Source organism: Rhipicephalus microplus, chromosome 7, assembly GCF_043290135.1.
Source record: "Rhipicephalus microplus isolate Deutch F79 chromosome 7, USDA_Rmic, whole genome shotgun sequence".
Taxonomy (NCBI): Eukaryota; Metazoa; Arthropoda; class Arachnida; order Ixodida; family Ixodidae; genus Rhipicephalus; species Rhipicephalus microplus.
In genome coordinates, this window is record NC_134706.1 from 80,169,964 (window position 1) to 80,192,698 (window position 22,735).

The 22,735-nt window shown below is 43.7% G+C and overlaps 1 long non-coding RNA gene across 1 annotated transcript in view; it reads left to right on the forward strand.

The window, feature by feature from the left end:
* The window catches only part of LOC142766992 (uncharacterized), a 33,415-nt gene extending 16,598 nt beyond the window's left edge, over window positions 1-16,817 (forward strand). Inside the window, exons 2-3 of the long non-coding RNA XR_012884696.1 lie at window positions 1,135-1,246; window positions 16,686-16,817. This is a non-coding gene — a long non-coding RNA (uncharacterized LOC142766992). The remainder of the gene's footprint in view (window positions 1-1,134; window positions 1,247-16,685) is intronic.
* Window positions 16,818-22,735: the final 5,918 nt, after the last annotated feature.

Here is a 22,735-nt window from a genome sequence, read left to right on the forward strand (position 1 = left end):
CCTATTCCACGTACAAATATTTCTTAAGTGGCTCCGCTATATTTCCTGTCTCGTCCATTAAATATCTAGGTCTTCTTATTTCTCATGACCTTACATGGTCATCCCATATAAATCGCATTACCAGTGACGCGAATCGCGCGCTGGGCTTCCTCCGACGTAACATTAACCTGGCTCCGTCCACAGTTAAATTATTCGCCTACGAAACGCTTGTTCGCCCAGAGCTGGAATTCGCGTGTGCAGTCTGGGACTTACCACAAGCTAACTCAAGTACCATCCTTGAATCCGTTCAGAACCGTGCGGCCAGATTCATCTTTTCCGATTATTCATACCACACAAGCGTAACACTTCTTAAACGTAAAGCTAAATTGCCAAGTCTCAAAACACGACGTACAGTAGCACGATTTTGCCTCTTCCACAAATTCTACAACTCGTTATCATGCGAAAGCCTCCACATAAAAACTGCTCACCACCCATCGAATCGCCTCAACCACTCAAAAGCAGTATACCCACCTCGTGCACGCACGACCGCCTATCTAAATTCATTTCCTGTTCTGACAGCCATCGAATGGAACAGCCTTCCTGAAAGTGTCGTCACCAAAACGAACCCGACTCAGTTCAAAGCTGCCGTCGAAAAACTTCTCTACTGATTATTTTTGCGTCATGTATGCGATTATCCTTAGTGGTGTTATCTGCTTCGCTGGTTGGCATTGTATGCTTTTTATGCTTCGATGGTATGCTTCGTTGGTTGGCATTGTATGCTTTTTATTAACAGAGCGTGGTTGATACTCTTTCGTGATACGCTCGTGCAGTTTTTGTTTTCTTTTTCTTTTGTGTTTGTTGATCAGTTGTGTAATTTTCGTGCTTCAACACCCCTCATGTAAAACCCTACTCATTGGGGTCTTTGAGGTACCTGTAAATAAAATAAAGTATCATTTGGGAGACAATGTCGAATATTTTCTAACGTGTATAATATAGGTAGAGACGTCTAGGATCCATCTCTCTCTCTCTTTCTTTCTCTCTCTCTCTATATATATCTATATATATATATATATATATATATATATATATACTGTAAGAGACCATTGTTGTGTTTAAGTGTGCATCAGCGTGACTAACTCATTTCACTCTCTGCAGGGCGCTGCCTCATATTTGGCCGAGTAATTCTTAATGGACTATCTTGGAGTTTCAATAACCCATGCGTACAGGTTTCATGTAATTATCACGGAAGGGAAATTATTGTAAAAGGGTGAGTTTAACTGTTGTACACTTACAACCTCAGCGGTATCGCATACAACGAGAAAATAGGGTAGTGTCTGGGGTGAAAATAAAAAAAACAAGCCTGCGTGGTAGGAGCACGACAGTTACAGCGAAATTATCAGATTGGCCTTTCAGAACCTTTTCAAAACAATAAGCTCCTCAAGCACACTTGCTTGGTACTTTTGGGTAGTAGGCCGGTATCTGATGTGCTATTTCTCGTCATTCTTCTGAGAAGCGTAGTATCCAATAAACACTTGCTAAAATTTTGCGCCAATTGTCCATGCAGAGGCTGATTATGATGAGCAATTGTGGCTGAAGTGGGTATGCGCCACAGTTAGTAGGGAAGCAAGAAAGACATTGGTCGCGACTACACACCGCGCAAATAGTATTTGCTCAAGCGCTACTACAGCAACTAAATGTAAAAATTAACCATATTGGTCCAATACACAACCTAAAGTCCATGCTTAGCATACAATTTGATGATATATTTCCTCATAACGAGAACCAATTGACACTTAGGTATTCAAATGAACAGTTAGCAGATAATCTAGTTCAGCTAGAGATAACAATATTTTTGTGACTGATGCATCTGTGTCAAAAGAAAAGGCTGGGGTTGGCATCTTCTCTCCTTCTCTGGACTGGTCCTTTTCGATTAAACTCCCAGACTATACTCCTGTATTCATTGCAGAATTATTGGCAATTGTTCTTGCTCTACGTAAATTGCCCTCAAGCGAATCATTAGCTGTTATGATTATAGATTCGTTATCAGTTTGTAATGCACTTTCTGCGGCAGTAAATGCAGAGCTGATGAATACGTTTCGGCATTTAGTACCAAAAAACGTAAAAAAACTGCATTTGCTATGGGTACCGGGCCAACGCGGATTATATTTGAACAAAATGGCGGACTCTTTAGCAGCAGTATCCCTGAGTAGGCCCACCATCCCAGTTTTGTCAGATACGGCTTACGTGACAGCGCTAAGGTTCCGAAATGTTTGTCTGCAATGGGTAAAAGGTAGTTTGGATAAGTTCAAAGATTTCGAGTATTTGAGGTATTGCTGGAATAAACAGTGGTATGTATCTCGCCAGTTAGAGGTCACTTATACCATATTGCGCTGAGCAGTTCCCCAACTAAATTATTACCTTAACAAAGCTCGACTAAAGGCGCCACCACTATGCATTTGGTGCAACAAAATTGAAACAATTGAACATTTCTTTTTATTCTGTCATTGTTATTCTTATCAGAGAAAAAGATTTTTAGTAGCCCCATTACAAAAGCTAGGAATACAAGTAAATCTACCAGTAATTTTATCACTTGGCAGAACTTCATTTGGTTACTGTCACAGAAATATATGCTCCACTGTGTTTGATTACATCAACGCAACTAAAAGATTACCGTGCTAGTGAACCCTAACCTTTTCGGATCTTTAGTTTAAAATTCGTAGCTGTGTCTATCAAAAACAAGAGATGGTTTGACCGCTTGCTCAGCAAATGTTTTTGTTTTTTGGTAGCATTATTTTTAAACTACTTTTTCAGATTGGCTTCATTTTCATTTTAGTTTCATTTAAGTATTCTGCCGCCTGGTTCTTGGCCCATCCCCCTCTGTGGGTAAGCGCCATTCATCAGAGGTCATCAGCATCAGCATCAGCGTCAACAACCTTTTGTAATGGGTTGGAGAATCGGACGGCCCACTCGTTACGCTAATCGCATTGTACAGTGACTAGTTCTTCTTTCGCTGTTGTAAAACGCTTTATAAGTCGTAAAAAGACGATTGATTTCCCGACATCCAGCCTGTCTAAGGCAAGTTTGATAACAAGTCACAAAGACCGGAGTAGCTCAGTGGTAGAATACTGGGCTGGCACCCAGTGGACCCAGCAGTCATGCCTGCCTAAGGCAAGTTTGACACCAAATTACAAGCACTGGCGTAACTAAGTGGTAGAATATTAAAGAGGCACCCAGCGGACCCGGATTCAAGCCTTACTCAGTCATTAGTACAAGGTTTTCTTTTCTAATTTCGCGCGATGTGGTTAGGGACACCGGCGGCGGCGATGGTGGTGGCGCACTACATGTAACTGAGCGTGACCTGAGTTGTGATCTCATAACAGCTTTCCCTGTAAAAAATGAGGCTGAAAGTAGGCTGCGGTGGAAAACGTGCTAGTAACAGCGGCATGGCCGTCTAGAAAGTTCTCAGCATCGCAATCGGCACTGGCTAGACCATTCTGAGAGAGGTAGTCTGTGTAAAAGTGACGATAGTCACTTTTGTACGACACCGTAATGCCATATTCCTGAAGGTGCAGCGCCTAACGTGTGAGGGGGCCAGAGGGACCACGCAAACCAACCAGCCAGCATAAGGAATGTTGGTCCATAATTAGTTGTATTGGCCTCGCGTAAAGAAAGCAACTAGATATTTGTACGGTTAAAACTGCTGCCAGAAATTCCTGTTCCGTAACCGCACAATTGGATCCAAGTACGCTTCAGGAACGGCTGTGATATGCGACGATATGCGCCGAGCCACGGCAACGTTATTCACGCACCGCTCCTATGCCGATACTACTAGCACCATTGTGCTCTTCAGCAGGGCAAGATGGATCGAAGCAACGCTACAGACGGGCAGACGTTGGTATAAATGCAAGTTGGGAGTATGAGGCGTCTCATTGAAGTGCCCAGTTGAAGGCCGCATCCTGCCGTACGGTACTTGGCAGCAGGCACTCGATTTTAGCGAACTGAAAAACAAACGGCGAAATTATGAGCACGTGGCTATAAATAAGCGATGTTTTCAGGGGGACAGCGTTGAATTGACGGAGCTCTGGAGAGAACTGGTGTTACGCCACCTTTGTCGACTACGTTCCGCTGCATCAGTGTCTGGTGTTCGCCAAACCCACATCGCTTTGAATTCAGAGGCAGCCAAGCTGCCGAGAAAAGCTGAGACAATTCATTTTAGATGCGGAAGCATCTTATACTCGCGCCTTGTAGTGCGCCGTCCGCGCCGTCCGCACCGCTTCTCGAACATTCGACAGCTGACGCGCGCGCATGCGCCGTCGCGCCGTCGCCCACCATCTGTGCCGCGCGCGCTTCTCCTTCGAGAACATTCGACAGCTGACAGCGCATGCGTCGTCGCGCCGTCGCCATCTGTGCCACGCGCGCGCTTCTCCTTCGAGAACATTCGACAGCTGACAGCGCATGCGCCGTCGCGATGTATATATACTCAAGGTCGGCGCTCGCTCGCTCAGTTGCCGCTCGTCGGTTGGTTTGTACGGCGCGTCGACGTCCAAGGTCGCGGTGAAATGAATTCCAACGAATCCACAAACACAATGATCGACGTCCCTTCGACCAGCGCCGCCCTTTCGCATATGTGTGTACGTGTTCACTCATTTAACACCCCCTCCTACAACCACGTTAACCAATTTAGCCATCGACCCAAGTAAGTCGCAATTTAACACCCCATTTCACAACCACGTTAACCAATGTAGCCATCGACCCAAGTAAGTCGCACTTTAACACCCCGTTAACCAATTATATGCTCCGCATCCTCCTCAGTGTTCCCCCGAGGGAAGCTGCGGGCAATTTTTTTTACACGCACGGACCTTGATTGCAGCTTTGCCAAAATAGCCTATGCATATATTTCAGTTTAAACCACGTAGTACTGTGTCCACAAATCTTTCAAAGTTGGCATGAGCATTGCGATGGCCAAAGAGCATAATATTATTTTGAATAAGCCACGTATATACAGAAAAATGAGTGTCTTGCTTGTCTTCAGGTTTCGTGTGCACTTTCCCATAACCCAATCGCAAATCAAGTGTCGACAAATAAGAAGCAGGAAGCAAGCACTGAATGACGTCATCAATACCTGGTAAAAAATAAACATCTTTTTTGTCACAACGTTCAAACGCCTATATTCCGCGCAGATTATCCAGGAACCATTTTTTCCTCACAAAGAGTACCGGGGCATCCCACGTGCTTGACGATTTTTTCATGACAGCTTTTTTAGTCTGTTTTTCACTTGTTCGTAATAACATTGCACCTGGAGGAGAACACTCGACGGGGCTTTTGGAGGACAGTGTAGGCTATGCCGGTGTCTTGTCTGTAACCAGTCTAGGACAATGGTAATTGCAGAGGTCTATCTTCATGCTTGCAGTCGAACGCAGCGACATTCCGGAAAGGACTTTACCGAGCTTTTGTTATTTTGGTTCACCGAGAGCTTTGCTGTCTATACCGATCACTATATATTCTTCATGACGAATATTGTGAAGAAAAGAAGCTTTGGTGATGTCCGTAGTTATTCAGGCTATTGAGATGCATGAGTGTTTAACGAAGATGGCGATCTTTATACCACGAGGAAGAGCAAGAGGGGTGAAAAAATAGTTCAGTGCCCGCAATGTCGTGACATTTTTGGCCATGAAAAAAAAACAGAACAGGCGAGAGAATGTTCCTCAGAACCGTTTATGCGCAGAGGCCAAGCTACAAGGCCAACACAAACAGCATCAACCACTGTGGAGAGGACTCGAACGGCTGGTAAGCATCAAGTGGTAATATCACTTCGTCAATCACATGGACTATGTTCCTGCCTTCACCACGTGAGCTTCGTTCGGAAAGGAATGGCGTAAATAAATGAATTATTTGATAATAGCTTGCCCTAGCACAATCAACGAAAGCATCGAATTGTTCAAGGATATAAATACGAAGAATCTCATTGTGTGAACGAGAAACAACTAGTAATTATGGCACAATTTCTTTCCAAGACGAAAACAATATGGTGGAACCACGCGGTTCCAGCAACCCGATAGGCAATGGGCGCATTCCGAGAAGACATAAATTTGTGACCTCGGCGGTTTTCGAAGGTGATTATGATTACAAGCACAGTGACCAAATTGTCGTATAAGGCCATTGTTGGTATTTTGCCGACCAACACAATCATTTAATTTTGAGCATAACAGCAGGGAAAGGTATATCTTCCAAAAACTGTCCGGTGACCTCTCGTCAATTGGTCGCAGACGCCACCTTTCCTGCGGCGGATGGGACGAATGACGCCGTGAGCACGGCGAGTAAGGACAATGGTGTTGCGAATGAGGGACTTTGTCAGGACCTGGAGCTAACCAAGCGTCAAGGTGAGGACGAACCGAGGAGCCGGGGATGAAAGCTGGAACGTTTATTTACGGCATTTTACAAGATTGGCTCGCGTTGTACTACCTAAAAAAAGGAAAAAAATCGCCGTCGAGCGTCTATGCTCGTGCGTTTTATATCCTTGGTCTTCTCCAGATGTCCTGCAAAAGAACACAATTATGTACAGAATCCTCCAAAAGGATCTTCGCCTTCCACTCCGCCGACAAAAAGGCAAAGTCACAAACCCCTCCATCTGAAACCACGTAAAGGGTGAAGGCACGCACAGTTAGTTGCATAAAGAGGAGGCAGGGTATACAATACGCTCGGTCCCAGCACGGCACAACTGGCATGGTGCGAGGACCTGGAACTCCCATGGGCAGAGTCGACGAATTCAGTTGACAAGGTTCAAGGTTGACTCATCAACAAGGCATCGCTGCTCGGCAGGCCATAGTGCACAGGAAGTGAAGACTGCAAATTCTCTTAGTATACGAGAAACTACCTTGAAATATGGTTTTCCGGCGCCGTATTTATTGTCAGGTGCCTTCAGATGACTCCAGCAACACACAAGGAACCAGTCTTTTTAAGCAGCCCAGGTAGCAAAACAGCCCTTTTCAGGTTACCCATCAGCCGCGCGGGTCCAAATGGCTTTTTTCGAGGTGAACTCACAAACCTGAAGAATTCGCAGTGTACTACTGCTGTGCTGTAGCCGATTCTCGGCACCTGAAAAAATGCTGCAAAGCCAAAACCCTTCCTCACGTCCAAGCGGTGCCGAGACATGGAGACGGATTACATCAATAGTTAGATGGTGGTGTAAAACAACGCTCACATTCTGCAGAGCACTGAGTCTTGCATTATTAAAAAAAACTATTTCTCAGAAATAAGTAGGTCATTTGCCGTTCATATGATGTACAGGTTCCCGGCGGCGGAACTTGCCTGGTGCCCTTCCTGATGCGCCTTTGATGATGGCAATACTAAGCGATAGGTCCAGTTGAAGCGCAGATGTAGCATACGGGAGAATAACAGCTGATACTTCATTAATCAGAACGAATTCTAGGCTGCTGCTAGCGGGGAACAAATTCGTTATCATGTGGGTAGCGGATATCTGCTGCTCTCTGATTTATACTGTATTGATCGTATGTCTCATATCGGTAGAAAGGTTGATGCCGTTCTTTCCGCATGGTCACTTTATCAAGCGAATAGTGTTGAGTTTAAATGCGTAGCTGTCTTGTTGTGGTCCTTCACAGAGGCAAGTGTTTCGAGAAGTGACATTGAAATCATCAATGCCCTTCACCGTTTGATGCGAAGAGAAGGAAGCAACGTTTCGCGCAAACTCTGATGGTATCTAAGAGGGATGAGTTCTAGTGTGTGCTACAGGTGCGTGCTGACTGAGTTCTTCCCGAACTATACTCCGGAGGGTTGATGCAAGATCAAGAGATTGGTTGCTGTCTATGGTTGAAACTGTCGTCACATAGGCTAGCCTGCCGAACTTTGGCGTGATGCCCGTCGTCTTTCATTGCTCAAAGTGTGAGAAAGGCGTCTCACATTGGTAGCAGAAGTCAGGGTCTCTATAAACTGGAAAACTTTTCGGCAATTCCTTTGAGGAGATGCCTTCATTAGGTAATGCGGAGTCGACAATTTTACAAACATTTTTTTTCCTCAATATAAGTCGTGCAGCTTTCGTCTGGAACTTGCACGCATTGTATGAACGTGTCTTCTGCTCTATTTATTTTCGTTTCGAAGTCGCCAAAACTCTGTTTGATTGGAGAAACAAATCTACCCCATGTCGTTAACGTTTATACGCCATTCTCATACCACACTAACTCGGTATTCATAACAGAGAACGCGATTTTCAAACGCTGAGAAACAACATACCAATTGTTGGCAGCGCCCACATTTTTAAAACTGTTGAGCCAGACTCAACGTCTTCATCTGGCTTTCCGATGAATGGACGGGCCACAGTTAGTTGTAGAGCCGCCCTGATCATAACAATAAGAACAATATCTGAGGTCTTACGTCCCAAAAGCATGATATGAATATTACAGACATCACAGTGAACGGCACCAAAATTGTGACCATCTGGTGTTCTTTAGCGTGAACTGATATCTCACAGTATACGGGGCTCTACCATTTTGCCTCGATCGAATTTCGACTACCTAGGCCGGGATGAAACACGCGATCTTCGGATCAGCATCCGAGTACTTTACCACTGTTCCACCAAGATGGATATGTGAAGCCGAACTGGTAAGCGCAGAAGTTGAGGGGGTCATCGTTCATCTTAGGTATGGGACATGTCCAGGCCAGTTAGATTAATTTGAAATCCAGCAAGGTGATGGCTCCGTCGTACAATTAGCGCATTATACTGCATTTTAGGTTGCGAAATAGCCAGCACCTTCTACAACAAATAGTCCACCAAGGGGTCATCATGCCATGTTTTTTTAGTGATTTCAATTTTATGGACAATGCGGGTGGATTTTGCTGTTGCTGGTTTACCTCTACCATCAGAAACTCTGTATGTATATTTATATAAATATGGGAAAGAAGGGTATACCTAAGGGCTCGTTTTTAGTTGTTTTGACAGATTATTGAGATTTAACAGACAATATTGCCAAGAAATGTAAAGGGAAAGGTATTATAACCACTGTAATGTAAATAGGAAGAAAGAAAATTGGATGAAATATAACTTGCCATGAGCTGCAATCAAACCTACGACCTTCGAATAACGCGTTTGATGCTCTATCCACTGAGCTATCACGGCGGCTATTTCCCAGCCACTTTATATGTGAATTTAAACGTGCGGGTGTCAGTCAGCGCCCTCTATAGCCATAGCGGTGAGTGTAGAAGAAGATTTTAGGACCTTGTGTGGCATCACGCAGTACGTGAAATTATTACGAGCAGGCAGCTAACCAATAGTCCCTCTTATACAACCTAAAGGCACCAAGCCTGCCAGTACGAGACCTTCGTAAATGAATAAGGGAAAGAAGTGTATCGCCAAGGGCTCGTTTCTCCGTGTTTTGACACAATGTTAATGATATATAACAGACAATAATGCCAAGGAATGTATAGAAAAAGTCATAAGAACTACTGTTATGTAGATAAGAAAAAAAGTGGCTGAAAAAATAGCTTGCCGTGAGTAGAAATCGAGCCTACGACCTCCGAATAACGCATTGGATGCTCCAACTGCTGAGCTATCACGGCATCTATCCTCCCAGCCACTTTATTGGGTGTATATGTGAATATAAACGTGAGAGTTTCAGTCAGCGCCATCTGTAGTCGTAGCGGCGAGTGTGAAACACCTTTTCATGAGCCTGTGTGACGTCACGTAGCACGTGAACTTATTACGAGCAGGCAGCTGACCATTAGTCCCTCGTATACAACCCAACGGCACCAAGTCTGCTAGTACGAGACCCTCGTTAATGAATAAGGGAAAGAAGTGTAAATCTAAGGGCTCGTTTTTTCATGTTTTGACACAATATTGGGTTCGACACAATCGTAGGCTTGATTCCTGCTCACGGCAAGTTATTTTTTCACCCACTTTTCTTTCTTCTCATTTACAATACATTGGTTCTAATACCTTCCCCTATACATTGTTTGGCCTTATTGTCCGTTGGATTTCATTATTATTGTGTCGAAACTCAGAAAAACGAGCTCTCAATTGACACCTCTTTCCCCTCGTAATTAACGAGGGTCTCGTACTGGCAGACTTGGAGCCGTTAGTTTGTATACGAGGGACTATTCGACAGCTGCCCACTCGTGATATGTTCACGTGCTACGTGACGCCACACAGGCTCATAAAAAGGTGTTCCATACTCGCCGCTATGGCTACAGATGGCGCTGACTAACACTCCCACGTTTAAACTCATATATAAACCCAATGAAGTGGCTAGGGGGATAGCCACCGTGATAGCTCGGTGGTCAGAGCATCGAACGCGTTCTTTGAAGGTCGCAGGCTCGATTCCTGCTCACGGCTAGTTATTTTTTCAACCACTTTTCTTTCTTCTTATTTACAGTACATTGGTTCTAATAACTTCCCCTATACATTCCTTAGCAATATTTTCTGTTATATATATATATATATATATATATATATATATATATATATATATATGCGTGTGTGTGTGTGTGTATGCATGCCACAAAAATAATGTGCAAAAATATATTTAGACAACTGGAATCCAACAGGTATGACCTCTTGCACCCCAGCACATGGCTAAAGCCACTGAGCCTCTACAGCACACGTGCTCCACCGAAGTAAGCGGGGGATATTTACATACAACACTTATGGCTCGTGGTGTTCCGAACTCGGGATGAATATAAGGGTATTTTGAGCTTTTCCAGTGAGATGCCAGATAGAGTGCGCATTGCGGAAGCTTGCCATGACAGGTAATATGGTAGCCGATATATTTATGATATATCAGTAAAAAAATTGTTTACATTTTAATCTTAGCACTCAGTCTTGCATCATTAATTCTGTGCCGACATCAGTAAAGAATTGTAGAGCACTATATCTTTCATAAATTACTAAACACAATGACTATGAGATTACTGGTGTCTGAAATATGTTCACCTAGCACGAGTCGAAAATACGATTTATATATGTAGTGGGCCGGTACTACGAAGGACAAACTTGGTGGAAACAGAGGAAGACGAGGTAGAAGAATAAAAAGATAATCGCCCCTATTGAAGATTGGTTACTCTCTGTCCGCATTCCAGATTTCGTACCCATTTTGTAGCAGAGGTTTTTGCGATACTTCTGGCTCTCCGCAAATGAACGGCGCCAACTAGTTCGGTAATAACTTCAAGTGATTCGCTGTCGGTGTGTTCTTCTCTCACTGCAAATGACCCACGTGCTGAGTACTTTCAAATCATTAGCTTCTCCGCATATACAGCTGCTTAAATTGGTTTGAGTACCAAGACATAAGAGAATTTTCCTCAATGAAATGACGGATGCATTAGCTGATTCATCCTTACGTGGCCCAGTTATTCAAATACTTTCAGCGTTTAAACTAGTTATAAAGGCTAAATTTATAAGAAAAATGATGTTAGAAAAATTTTCTTTGTAATCTATAATGAGCAAATTGCAATTTCAACACATATATCATTGTTGGAACAGTAAAGTATGTGACATGCGTGCAGTCGAAGTCGCACTCACAAGGGCGAGGTGTCATACTTCATATCTCAATTTTTATTTACACAGAGCTGGTCAGGCTGCTTTCCCTCATTGTTGGTTTTTTTGTGTCTCTCAAACATCAGAACATTATCTGATATATTGTAAAAAAAATACTCTGCATTGCGCAAAGTCACATTCACCACTCTAAATGCACTTTCATATGTGGGGTTTAACGTCCCAAAGCCACTACATGATTATGAGAGATGCCGTCGTGGAAAGCTCAGGAAATTTCAACCACCTAGGTTTTTTAACGTGCACCCTAATATGAGCACACGGGCCTACAACATTTCCGCTTTCATTGAAAATGCAGCCGCCGCAGCCGGGATTCGATCCTGCGACCTGCGGGTAAGCAGCCGAGTAGCTTAGCCACTAGACCACCAAGGTGGGGCCTCTAAATGCACTTTCTTTGGGGGTTTTGTCCATAGGGTTCACTGACGGGAAAGTTGCCGATGCCTTGGAGGAGCTTATTAAAGCTTCAAAAAGATTCAGACGGTAGAACCTATTATTACTCCTAAATTAGCATTTTTTTCCAAATTGCCTAATTCAATTCCTCATTGTTGTTGACAAAGCCATCTGCTTCATTTTCTATATTAGTTATTTTTATTGTTCATTTTTCATTTACTTTTTGCCCCTTTTCAATAGTGTATAAACTGTGAGCTAAGAAATTAACATTGTTTCGTCAGAACTTCCCGGTTCTTGTCCAATCTCCCAGCGTGGATTTGTGCCACAGTTTTCAGGCACTTCCTTCCTTACTTCTTATGCCCGCTTGTCATGGATTGTTACATTGGCGCATTCTGGCAGAATAGAAGACTCTGTTATGTGGATAACGCTGAGCGTATCGAGAAACGCAAGCCACCAGTCGTATTTTTAACGTGTGAAGAGAATGAGGTCACAAAGTATTTTCTGCGTGCAAGCATCGTGACTCCCAAGCTTCGTGAGTTCATCACTCAGAAGGCTGGAAATACGCTGCAGGAGATCGATGTTCAAGCATCACTGAAGATAAGTTTGAAGCATGCCGAATTGCAACAGAATGTGATGCCGCCGGGTTTTGTGAAGTCAAAAACTTCATCAAGCCAAACCCGTTCTTCCTAGGACTAAGGCCTCCTAGTGATGCTTAGCTTGCAAGAGCAACACGCCGAGAGACAACAGAAACTCATGAAAATGATACTAACAGTTATTCAAGCCCATCCGCAATAAGAAAAGCAGATGATAAAGCCCGAAATTTTCGGCGGATAGTTCTCAAACCCCGAGACTTTATGCAGTTGTATGAACTACAGCGTGTCAGGAGAATTCTTGGCATGAAGCTTACGAGCGCAACAGAAACATGCGTCAGTTTCTTAGTGGAATGGCCAAGAAGTGGTGCGACATACACTGCACTGGACATGCGAAAGATACTTGGAGCTGTTGGAGAGATAGCTTTTTCGGCAGCCTTTGAGAAAAACACAGTTGAAAGGTGGGAACGAGCTATTACTTATAAATATCGTTCATGAAAGCCCCAAAATAATTTTTACAAAAAGGCGACTTCTTCGCATGACAAAAGTTGAAATACCGGACTCTGCTTTAGTGCCATTCATTGTTCATGGCTTACCTAGAGAACTGCAGAGACAGACGCAAGTAATGTCACCAAAAACCATCGAGCAGCTTTCGGGATCTTTCAGGAGCATCTGTACCGATTTTTACCTTGAAATATGCGTCGGACTGACGAGGCTTTCCGAGGTGCACCATAGAGGTCTCGCGAACACGAAAATCATCATGACTCGAATCAAGTCGACAATGCAATCTCCGATACCAGCAACGACGCGATACAAGCCGTGTTGCATCTAGAAGCAATACAAAAAAACGACTAAAAGAGGATGTCCAGTCCCACCTGATGGTGAAAATTGAGACTGTTTATATAACCACCCTTATTCTCGTTTATATCAATCTCAATATCAATGGCAACAATGTTAAGGCATTGGTTGATAGCGGCTCCTCATTATGGGTGATAAATCAGGCGCTTGTTAACGATGAGGAAATAATCACAGGAAGACCGGTGCAGGTATAGAGTTTTGACGGGACAAGACAAGTTACAATGAATTGGTGCAAGCAACCGTTTCTTACCAAAACCTTATGGCTAATATTGACGCCCTTGTCGTTACGGGATGTGACTCTAAATTCCTACTTTCAAGACTCGATGTGAAAACACTGAAGTTCAATATTTCTTAGAACGATGAAGTAACTGTGGCACAAGAGGAGTGCGCGTTGTTTCACGTTGCGGACCACCTCGTTAGGTGTGAGAAAGACGTACGTGAAAAATGTCCTGAATTTGTGCGTCGAGGTAACTATACTAGGCTACAACAAAACTCACGGTTCCCTTTAGGCAGAGAGATTTACGCTGGTGAGAAAAAAGTTATGTACCGCAATAAGAAACTTTGGTGTTAAGCTGAAATCCGAAATATGTTAGATGGCGGAACAATACGGCCATCGGTGTCTACGTTCGCCTCGCCTTTTGATTTGGCTCCAAATGAAGATGGATCTTTGCTACGGTGCACTGATTACCAGATCTTAAATGACCAAACAGACATATTTCCATTTCCGCTGCTTAGAACTCATGAAATAATTGAAGACTCGAAGGTTGCAAATTATTTTTTTGTAAGACCTCTTTGACCGATTCTGCTGGAAGGATTTGGGCCGATCCTGCTGGAAGAGAAGTACAAAATGTACACGGATTTTGTCACACCAATCGACGTATACAGATATAATCATTTACCCTTCGTATCAAAAAGATTATGGCGTGGTTTTAAAAAAATGATGAATAGTGTTCTCAAGCCATTCTTTGAATTATTCTGCAATGTATACGTAGACGACATCACAGTGTATTCCAAGGATGAAACATCACACGCAGAACACTTCACATCTGTTTTGATGGCAGAGCCATGGAGGCTATTTAAAACCAATGCGTAAATGTCCCGCCTGAGAGCAAGTTCTGTGAATTTAGTATGCTCACGAAAGGGACAAGTGGCTAAGAGAAAAAAGAGGACTGTAACATGGTAAAATATAATTTGTTTTGCTAGTTAAGCTGTGGCCGAAGGCTGCTTGTTTGCAAGCTTGGTTTGCTCACGCATCTGCGAGAAAATTCGGGTGAGACGTCAATACAATTCCAAAAAGCTGCGAGGAGCTTTCCTGCAAGAAAATTTCAAACTTGGAAACACTGGCTAACAGGCTCATTTAGCGCTCTAAGCTTGTTTAGTTTACTTCTGCACACTTCAGCGAAGGTAACGCACTGCGAAATGATCACACTTTGAAATAAGCTGTACGGCGTACGGAGTGAAAAGCAGAAACCACAAAAAGGCAGGAACAATATTGATACAAATTATTTTGGCTGTTTTGTTGTCCCAGATATTTATCTATAAAATTGTTTCGCCGAAATAATTTTGATGTGTCGATTGAGTGAGTGGACGGCTTTTACTCTTCTTTTGCCCATCACTTTACGACGCGACGTCAAATCAAAATTGCGCTGAAAAAGTAGCAGCTTATGCAATTGTTTCTGTAAAAATACAAGAAGTTAGTATTTTCGGACCCCTCATCATTCAATCAGCAGAAAATGTTCAAAATCAGTATACCTAGTGACAAATGAGCAGCCGTGTTAATACTACTCGGCGGCCCACTCATATACGTTGCCAAATGCTTCGTCATCACCCCGTGCATCGGGGGCACGTTTACCTCTTTGGACGGAGAATTGTACCTCTTGGTTTTTACCGGAATGGCTGCGCTATAGTTACAGGGCGCATGACGGTGACTTTCTTCGCTGAAGTATCTCTGTTCGCGAAAAGAGCGCGCTTTTCAAGCACAGTAAAGCAACAAATGTGGCATTAGTTAGATCGCACTCATCCTGAGTATGCTTGGCTAATACATTTCACGCGTTATTTGAAATTGATCAGGGTATTGTACGTTGAGTTGTGAACGTATTAGCTGGTGTTCATCTTCCGTATGATGGTATGGTGCGTTTTTTTTTCGTCTTGAGCAGCACACTACAACTTTTTAAGTCAGTAAGCGCTGAAATAGTATATCACTCATCTATACTCAGCTCATACTGAAGCCATGTCTGTTACATCATTGCCATTTCAAATCGTGACAAACAGAGCATTTGTGCTAAATAGGGTCATACGTAGTGTGCTTCATCACGACTGTGACATATTTTTCATTCGCGCCGCCGTGGGGGTCTAGTGGCTAAGGTACTCGGCTGCTGACCTGCAGGTCGCGGTATCGAATCCCCGCTACAGCGGCTGCACTTCCAATGGAGGCGGCAAGTGGCAGCACTTTCAACGGAGACTGCACTTCCGATGTAGACCCGTGTGCTCAGATTTCGGTGCGCGTTAAAGAAGCCCAGTTGGTCAAAATTATCGGAGCCCTTCACTACGGCGTCTCTCATAATCATATGGTGGTTTTGAGACGTTAAACCTCACACATAAATCAACATATTCTTTATCTGGCGCGTTTCTTTATCACATGGAAGAAAAGTCACATTTGCACATAAAAAATCAGCACTGCGGGAATCTTGACGCATTAACATTTTTTATTATATTCCATGAATAGTTATTTTGACTACAATATATACAATGCAAACAATGTTGAAACTCTGATAAAATTGTTAGCATGTCCCGCTGCGGTGGTCTAGTGGCTAAGGTACTCGGCTGCTGACCCACAGGTCATAGGATAGAATCTCGGCTGCGGCTACTGCATTTCCGATGGAAACGAAAATGTTGTAGGCTCGTGTGCTCAGATTTGGGTGCACGTTAAAAAAACCGGGGTGGTCAAAATTTCCGTAGCCGTCCACTACAGCGTCACATAATCAAATGTCGGTTCTGGGACGTTAAACCCCACAAATCAATCAAATCAATCGTTAGGATGACATTGTGTAACTTTTCGCCGCAAAGAACAATCGTATGTGCAGTGTAGAGATTCATGATTGGTCGAGTAAAGAGAAGACCGAAATAAGCAACAAACTTGTATTTCGTCTAATCTTGTGTGAGTGATCATTCCATCACCAACGGCTAATTTCAGCAACCGTTTGCAATTAGAGCACATATTCCTACCATAGTGCACACGTATGATGAAAGTTGATGCTTTTATTTGAGTTGCCCGTTTTGCAGCCCTCACACGATCCTACAAACTTGATGCGCAGGTGTCCAGGTAATGAAGCTCCTGGAGCACCCCAGCCGGGAAACCGTTATCCTGGATGCTGTCGTAATTGTGACCCATGGTAGATCTTTACAAATTCTTTGTTTCAGCGCATGTTTGCAAATTAGAAATGCCGAATAAAATTCTGATTTATTACTGTAATGATTACTGTAAACGGGTGTCACAGTGTTTTCTGTGGTCAATGCACACGGCAAACGAGTTTCCACTTCTCGTTTCGTGACGTCAATAAAACTGTTAATAAATGCACTCTGATTCCCAATCGTAGTGGACCGAGCATAACAGCTAAGTTATAGACTATGCAATTGATAATAAATGCTCAGCTATTACAAATTCGTATAGGCAACAAATTAAACAATTCCATTATCAGGATTCACAAAGAATGCAAAATGCATTGTTCTTGAGGCTGCATAGTTGTGTTTTTGTCTGTCGAACCATGCGTACAAATTAACCACTGAAGGTAAATATAGCACGCGCAGCTATGCCAAAAATGAGCCACAACGATTAGTTGCAGTTCGACTCAGCTCAAACTCTAGTTAGCTCTTAGCTACAATGCCCTAGAAATGGTTCTCTACTATGCAACGTGATTATCTCCTGCCGCTTTGCCAAAGGAGGCTGTCCATATAGCCATCCAATGCGGAATTTCCCCGGCACCCTAACCCACTTATATTCCCGTAAACAGACAACGATTGCAGAGCACGAAAATTAGGAACTTCTGAACTACATTTCTTCTTAATTTTTGGTGCAAGCGCTATCCTGCCGAAGTCGCTAATTGGGGAACAATCACTGTAACAGGCACTTGCTTTCTGAATCAGGGGTTGATTGTGTCGTCTTGCTACCACAGCTGAAGCACTTTAATGACGGGGAGAACGCGTGTTGAAGTATTCGAGCCTCACTGATTTATTTTTGTCAATTTCAGACAAGACCACTTTCTCACCCACCATATGAGTGAATATAAGGCCAATTTGTGAAGGAAAAAAATGTTGCGCCTTTTTATCACCTAATTTTTCTAAGTACCAATGATAGTGCATGTGTACAGGCCAGAACTCACAACGCTGGCCCTATTAAAAGTATCAATATATTGAAAAGAAACATGATTTTGCTGCCTGTTTCTAAGCAGAATATGTACGCTGTGTAGGTGCCGTTTTTACGTCTACAAGATGTGTACCACACATACCGGTTATATCTCAATTTGTGCAAAATAAATAGCAGCCTAACAAATTCTGCCGTGCAATGTTCAGCTAAGGTTATGGAGGCTGCCGGAACCCTAGTTCATTTTTGTATAAAACAGTGCTTTCGAAGTCACAGTTTGGTGCAGTCGCAGCGCAGCTCGTCGCTTGGAACACGTGCAAAAACTAATCTAATCCTACAATTGAAGCAATCTGGCTTGACACTGCTAACTCAGACGTCTTGATAATTTTCATAGTAATTCTGTTCTTTACCTTTACATAAGTGATGCATTAGAAAAGTCCACCAGATTTCCCGCAATGGTAGGTGTTCCGTTATACCGGAAGCGCTTGCTGTAGATTGGATCGAGGGACAGTCACAAGCGGCCTTGTGAGTAAAGCAATAAACTTCATAAGTTAACTTCAAACGGTAAATGCATATAAATACTCCTAATTCGCTTAAGACTAACGTGTATACAACTATTCATTGGACACCAAAACGAAAACTAACACAGCTAACAGTTAGGGAAACTCTAGACCTTAGACAGTGTGTAGCTGTCATGCTTCTCTGTTGCTACTGTCGCTGGTTCGCGTGCTCATAGAAGTTCTTACAGAACGTGATAACAGCTTGGGAGAACGAGAAAATGACACTTCATTGAAGTCCTTCAAACAGCCCTACTGTCACTGTCTCTCAGCTTCGTCCATATGATACTCTGGTTTCTGTTTTTTGTGACCCTATCGCGTGAGGTTTAGCAGGTTAGGTCTATAGCCACGTCTTCTCCCCTTACTCCGTACCGCCCGGCCAAACCATTGACATTGTGTTCAGAGGACTGTCATGCGGGTCGTAGCCATCCTGTTAAGAAGGTGAAGAGCAGCTGAAGCCCTACGAAGCAGGAGCACCGGAAATCTTGACGAGGCGCCGCTCGTCCGGGGAAAGCCTTTTGGCGTGTAGCGAGGTCAACAACTCCCGGCACTCTCATGCCGCCATCTACGCATCCGAGTGACTGCTACTTCTGCCGCAAGAACTCTGCAATAGGAAGTGAGACAGATATATATATATAAATAGAGAGCAAAGGCAGGGAGGTTAAGGAAGCATGCCTCGATTGGCTACACAGTAAAAACGTTTACACCCAACAAGGTGTAAAAATGGTGCTTTTACGGTGAAGCACCCTTCGCAACACTCTTTAACACCCAATAATGGTCGATTGAAAAAATGCACCCCTTTGTTTGGGTGCTTGCCTCGATAGCACCCTAAAATAGGCTCTAAGGGTGCTTTTGTGCCTGAGAAGGGTGTAGGTGACGATTCATCAGATGGAATATGCAGCAAAAGAAGAACACATAATTGGATGACTGTGTTGTGTACAGAAACATTTTTGATCACAATGATGTATTAGAACTTCAGAAAGACTTAAAGCTCATTCATAGCTGGTGTACCAAATGTAAAATGAATTTGAATATAACAAAGTGTGTACATATTTGATTTACCAAAAAGATGAAACCATTTCAGTCACAGTACCATCTGGAAATGTACAGTTGAAACAAGAGAGTACATATAAGCACCTAGGTATAATACTATCATCTGAATGTTCATAGAGGCCTCAGGTTGACACTCTCATAGCCAAAGCTGGTAAGGCCTTAAATTTCATTCAAAGAAACCTGCGATGTTCACATGTGAATTTAAAACGTATGGCATACACTACTTGTATCAGACCTATCTTAGAATACGGTTGTGTCATGTGGGACCCCGCCGAGGTAACCTTCATTGCTGCTCTGGAACAATTACAAAATCGTGCTGCCAGGTTCGTCTTGGGACGGTACGGAAGGGGGGAGAACTGCACTGCAATGAAGGCTGAGCTAGGATGGGAGTGTCTTTCTGACCGCCACCAGAGCAGAGATTAAAATTTCTTTACTGCATTTACTACAATAAAACTGGAAATAATAGAGAAATATACCTACACAACCCTCATTACACTTCAAAAAAATTTGATCATAGTTGCGAAATTCTGGAATACCCAGCTAAAACAAACATGTATGCTAATTCATTTTTTCCTACAACGATTAAACAGTGGAACTGGCTAACTGAAATGCAAGTACATAGTGGGAACGAAGGTATAATTTATTCACTGCTGTAAACCCGTGTTGTAACCTGAACGAAGATGTATTGATGTGTGAACAAAATTCCACTATGTGGGTGAACGAAAATGTATTTCACTTATTTATGTGGGAACAAAGTTGTATTGTGTGTGTGAACGTAGATGTACGTAATTTATTGATGTAACCCCCCTGCTATAACGCCTTCGGGCGCTGCGGGGTATCTGATGAATAAAGCTAGAATAAAGCTATAAAATTTGAAATTTTACGTCTCAACAACTTCGATATGATTATGAGGGTCATCTTAGTGGAAGGCTCCAGAGATTCTGACCATTTGGTGTTCTTTATTGAGCGCTGATATCGCACAGTGCACAGGCTTCTACCTTTTCGCCTCTGTCTGAATTCGACTGCCACGGCTGGCATCGAACCCATGACCTTCGGATTGGCGGCCGAGCAGCGTAGCTACTGCACGACTATGTAGACCTTGCGTTAAATGACGGCCTAATTGACTTAGAATGTGTGAAGGTGCTCTCCGAATACAGCAGAATGCCAGCAGAAGCAAATCGCGTTTCATCTATAATGGCTATTAACTGCAATCCATGTTACGAAAGCTTTCCTTAGCGTTGGTTATAAGCTACATGTTTGCTATGGATTATATACACGAACCTAATGTTCGCCTGAGTATGGGTGTGTGTGCGTGAGCCTACGCATGTGTTCGTGTGTAAGCGCGATTTGTGTACACTCGTGCATGTGTGCATGCGCGTGTACGTGCGAGTCCGTGCTTGTGTTAAGCGTGCCTGTGCACATGTGTACGCCCATGCATGCGTGCGTTTACGGTCACGTGTGTGTGTGTGGCCGTATGTGTGTATACGTGTATGTGTGTGCGCCTGTGAATAAGTATGCGTGTGTATCAGCCCGTGTGCCCTCGAATTTCATGTGTGTGTGTGTGCGGGGGGGGGGGGGCACTGCTTCTTAGTGTTTAAGTTCCCGCACCTATTTAGACTGGGAGTCTATATGGGAGTTGGCATAAGGAATGGCAGTGGTCAACGCACTGTACACGGACTATTCTATTCAGTATATGAAAAACAGCTGCACATTCTCGTACCTCATCATTGCTTACGGACTTCCTGTGGTAGCTGATTCGGTATGCTGAGGCGCTTCTACGCTCGAAAACGTGGGTTATGAACAATTCACACGAAAAGCTGTCACTGCACTGATGCACAGCCATCGTTTATGTTAACAACATTTAACAAGAAGGTGCCCTGCCTTTGCTACAGGTGCTCAGCTAGCTCATTGGGCAACCATATGGAGTTATGTGCTGATCATGTGGTCAGCAAAAAGTTTCTAATAACAACCTCGGCACGTTTCGTGGTGCGTAACAAGCCTTCTAAATATCCGCGACTGTGGATTAATTTGTTCCAGCTTCGACTACGCATTCAGTGTTTGCGGCACCATATGCATAATTGCCAGACACGGACAATGCGAAAAGAAATTCCTCTGAAAAAAGGTGTAGTGATGCTCTCCCGCTATTGCCACCGAGGATGAAATAATTATTGTTTCTGGCCATTCCAGGGTGTACTTTGTTTTCCGCAAGTTTTCCTTCACTATTTTTCGCCCACTGCAGTCGCATGTAGGTAAACGAATAGTTGCGTCACCGAACACCTGAATCGACAGCTGCGGCGCCACCGCCAGTGCCTCCTCCTTCTCTCTCTTAACGTTGCTCTCTCTGTCTCATCCATCTTTCGAATACGTTGAGTTGGTCTGGGGTCGGAAATGCGTTGCGTTGGTCTTGGTCGGTGTGTGAGTTCTAGCAAACAGGCGCATCTTCAATGGTGGTCACGCATGACACCATGTTCGAAGTGACGCTGGAATTAAAGAATATTCATGGAGCGGCGGACACGGACAACGTGGGCCTGTTAACGGTAAGTGTACTGTTTTTGTAGGTTGCAATCATACAGCGCTAGCTGGGCGCCTGCAGCAGCTCTGCCGAAGTAGGCTGCCAGCCATTTACAACAGCATGCGTTCGTGGGCCTGTTGCAGATGCCCGATTAAACGTGTCACTTACCGAGTTCACACTGCTATGCGCGATGTTGTGTAAGTGCCTGCATCACTCGTACAGTGAGTGATGTGATCACTTAACAAGGGCGCGATCAGTTGCTGATCGCACATTGTCTCTACACTGCTCAAAGTGATTGATATTGTTTCAAGATGCGCTTTAGGCTACATCGTAATAACATTTCTATTAATACCCAAATGTGCAACGTGCTTCTGTAGGTGTAAGCGTAAAAAACAAAGAAAAAGAAAAATTATTGTACAGAGGCGCACTGTACGAAATGGCTTTTTTTGCTTAAGGACGGTATATTTGGAGGTGCTGATATGCCGCGATGCTCCCAGCACGTGCGCCTTGGTATTTTAAGCTATTTAGAACAAGTGTCACCAGCAACAGGAAAAGATCTAGCAGACTTCCAAATGCGCGTTGTTGTGGCCATCGCCGTGCGTTGTATTCCCTCGTTTGTGTTTGCTGTTTTCGTGCTTTGCTTTCATCTGCGATAACTTTCAGCGTTATAACACAATCGAGAGAGTACACGTGACTGTGGGAGCTATGTACGGTAGCTCTAGCATAAGCCATGGCTGCTGCAACGTAGACGGCGTCCGCGCGCGTTGGTGTCATTCAAGCACTCGTGCTCGCTTGATTGTGTTTAACTGAGTATTTAGGCACGGGTTGCGTTTTTAAATCCCGTGGTCAATAATCGCTAATAGCGTGCCCCTGATTGCTATT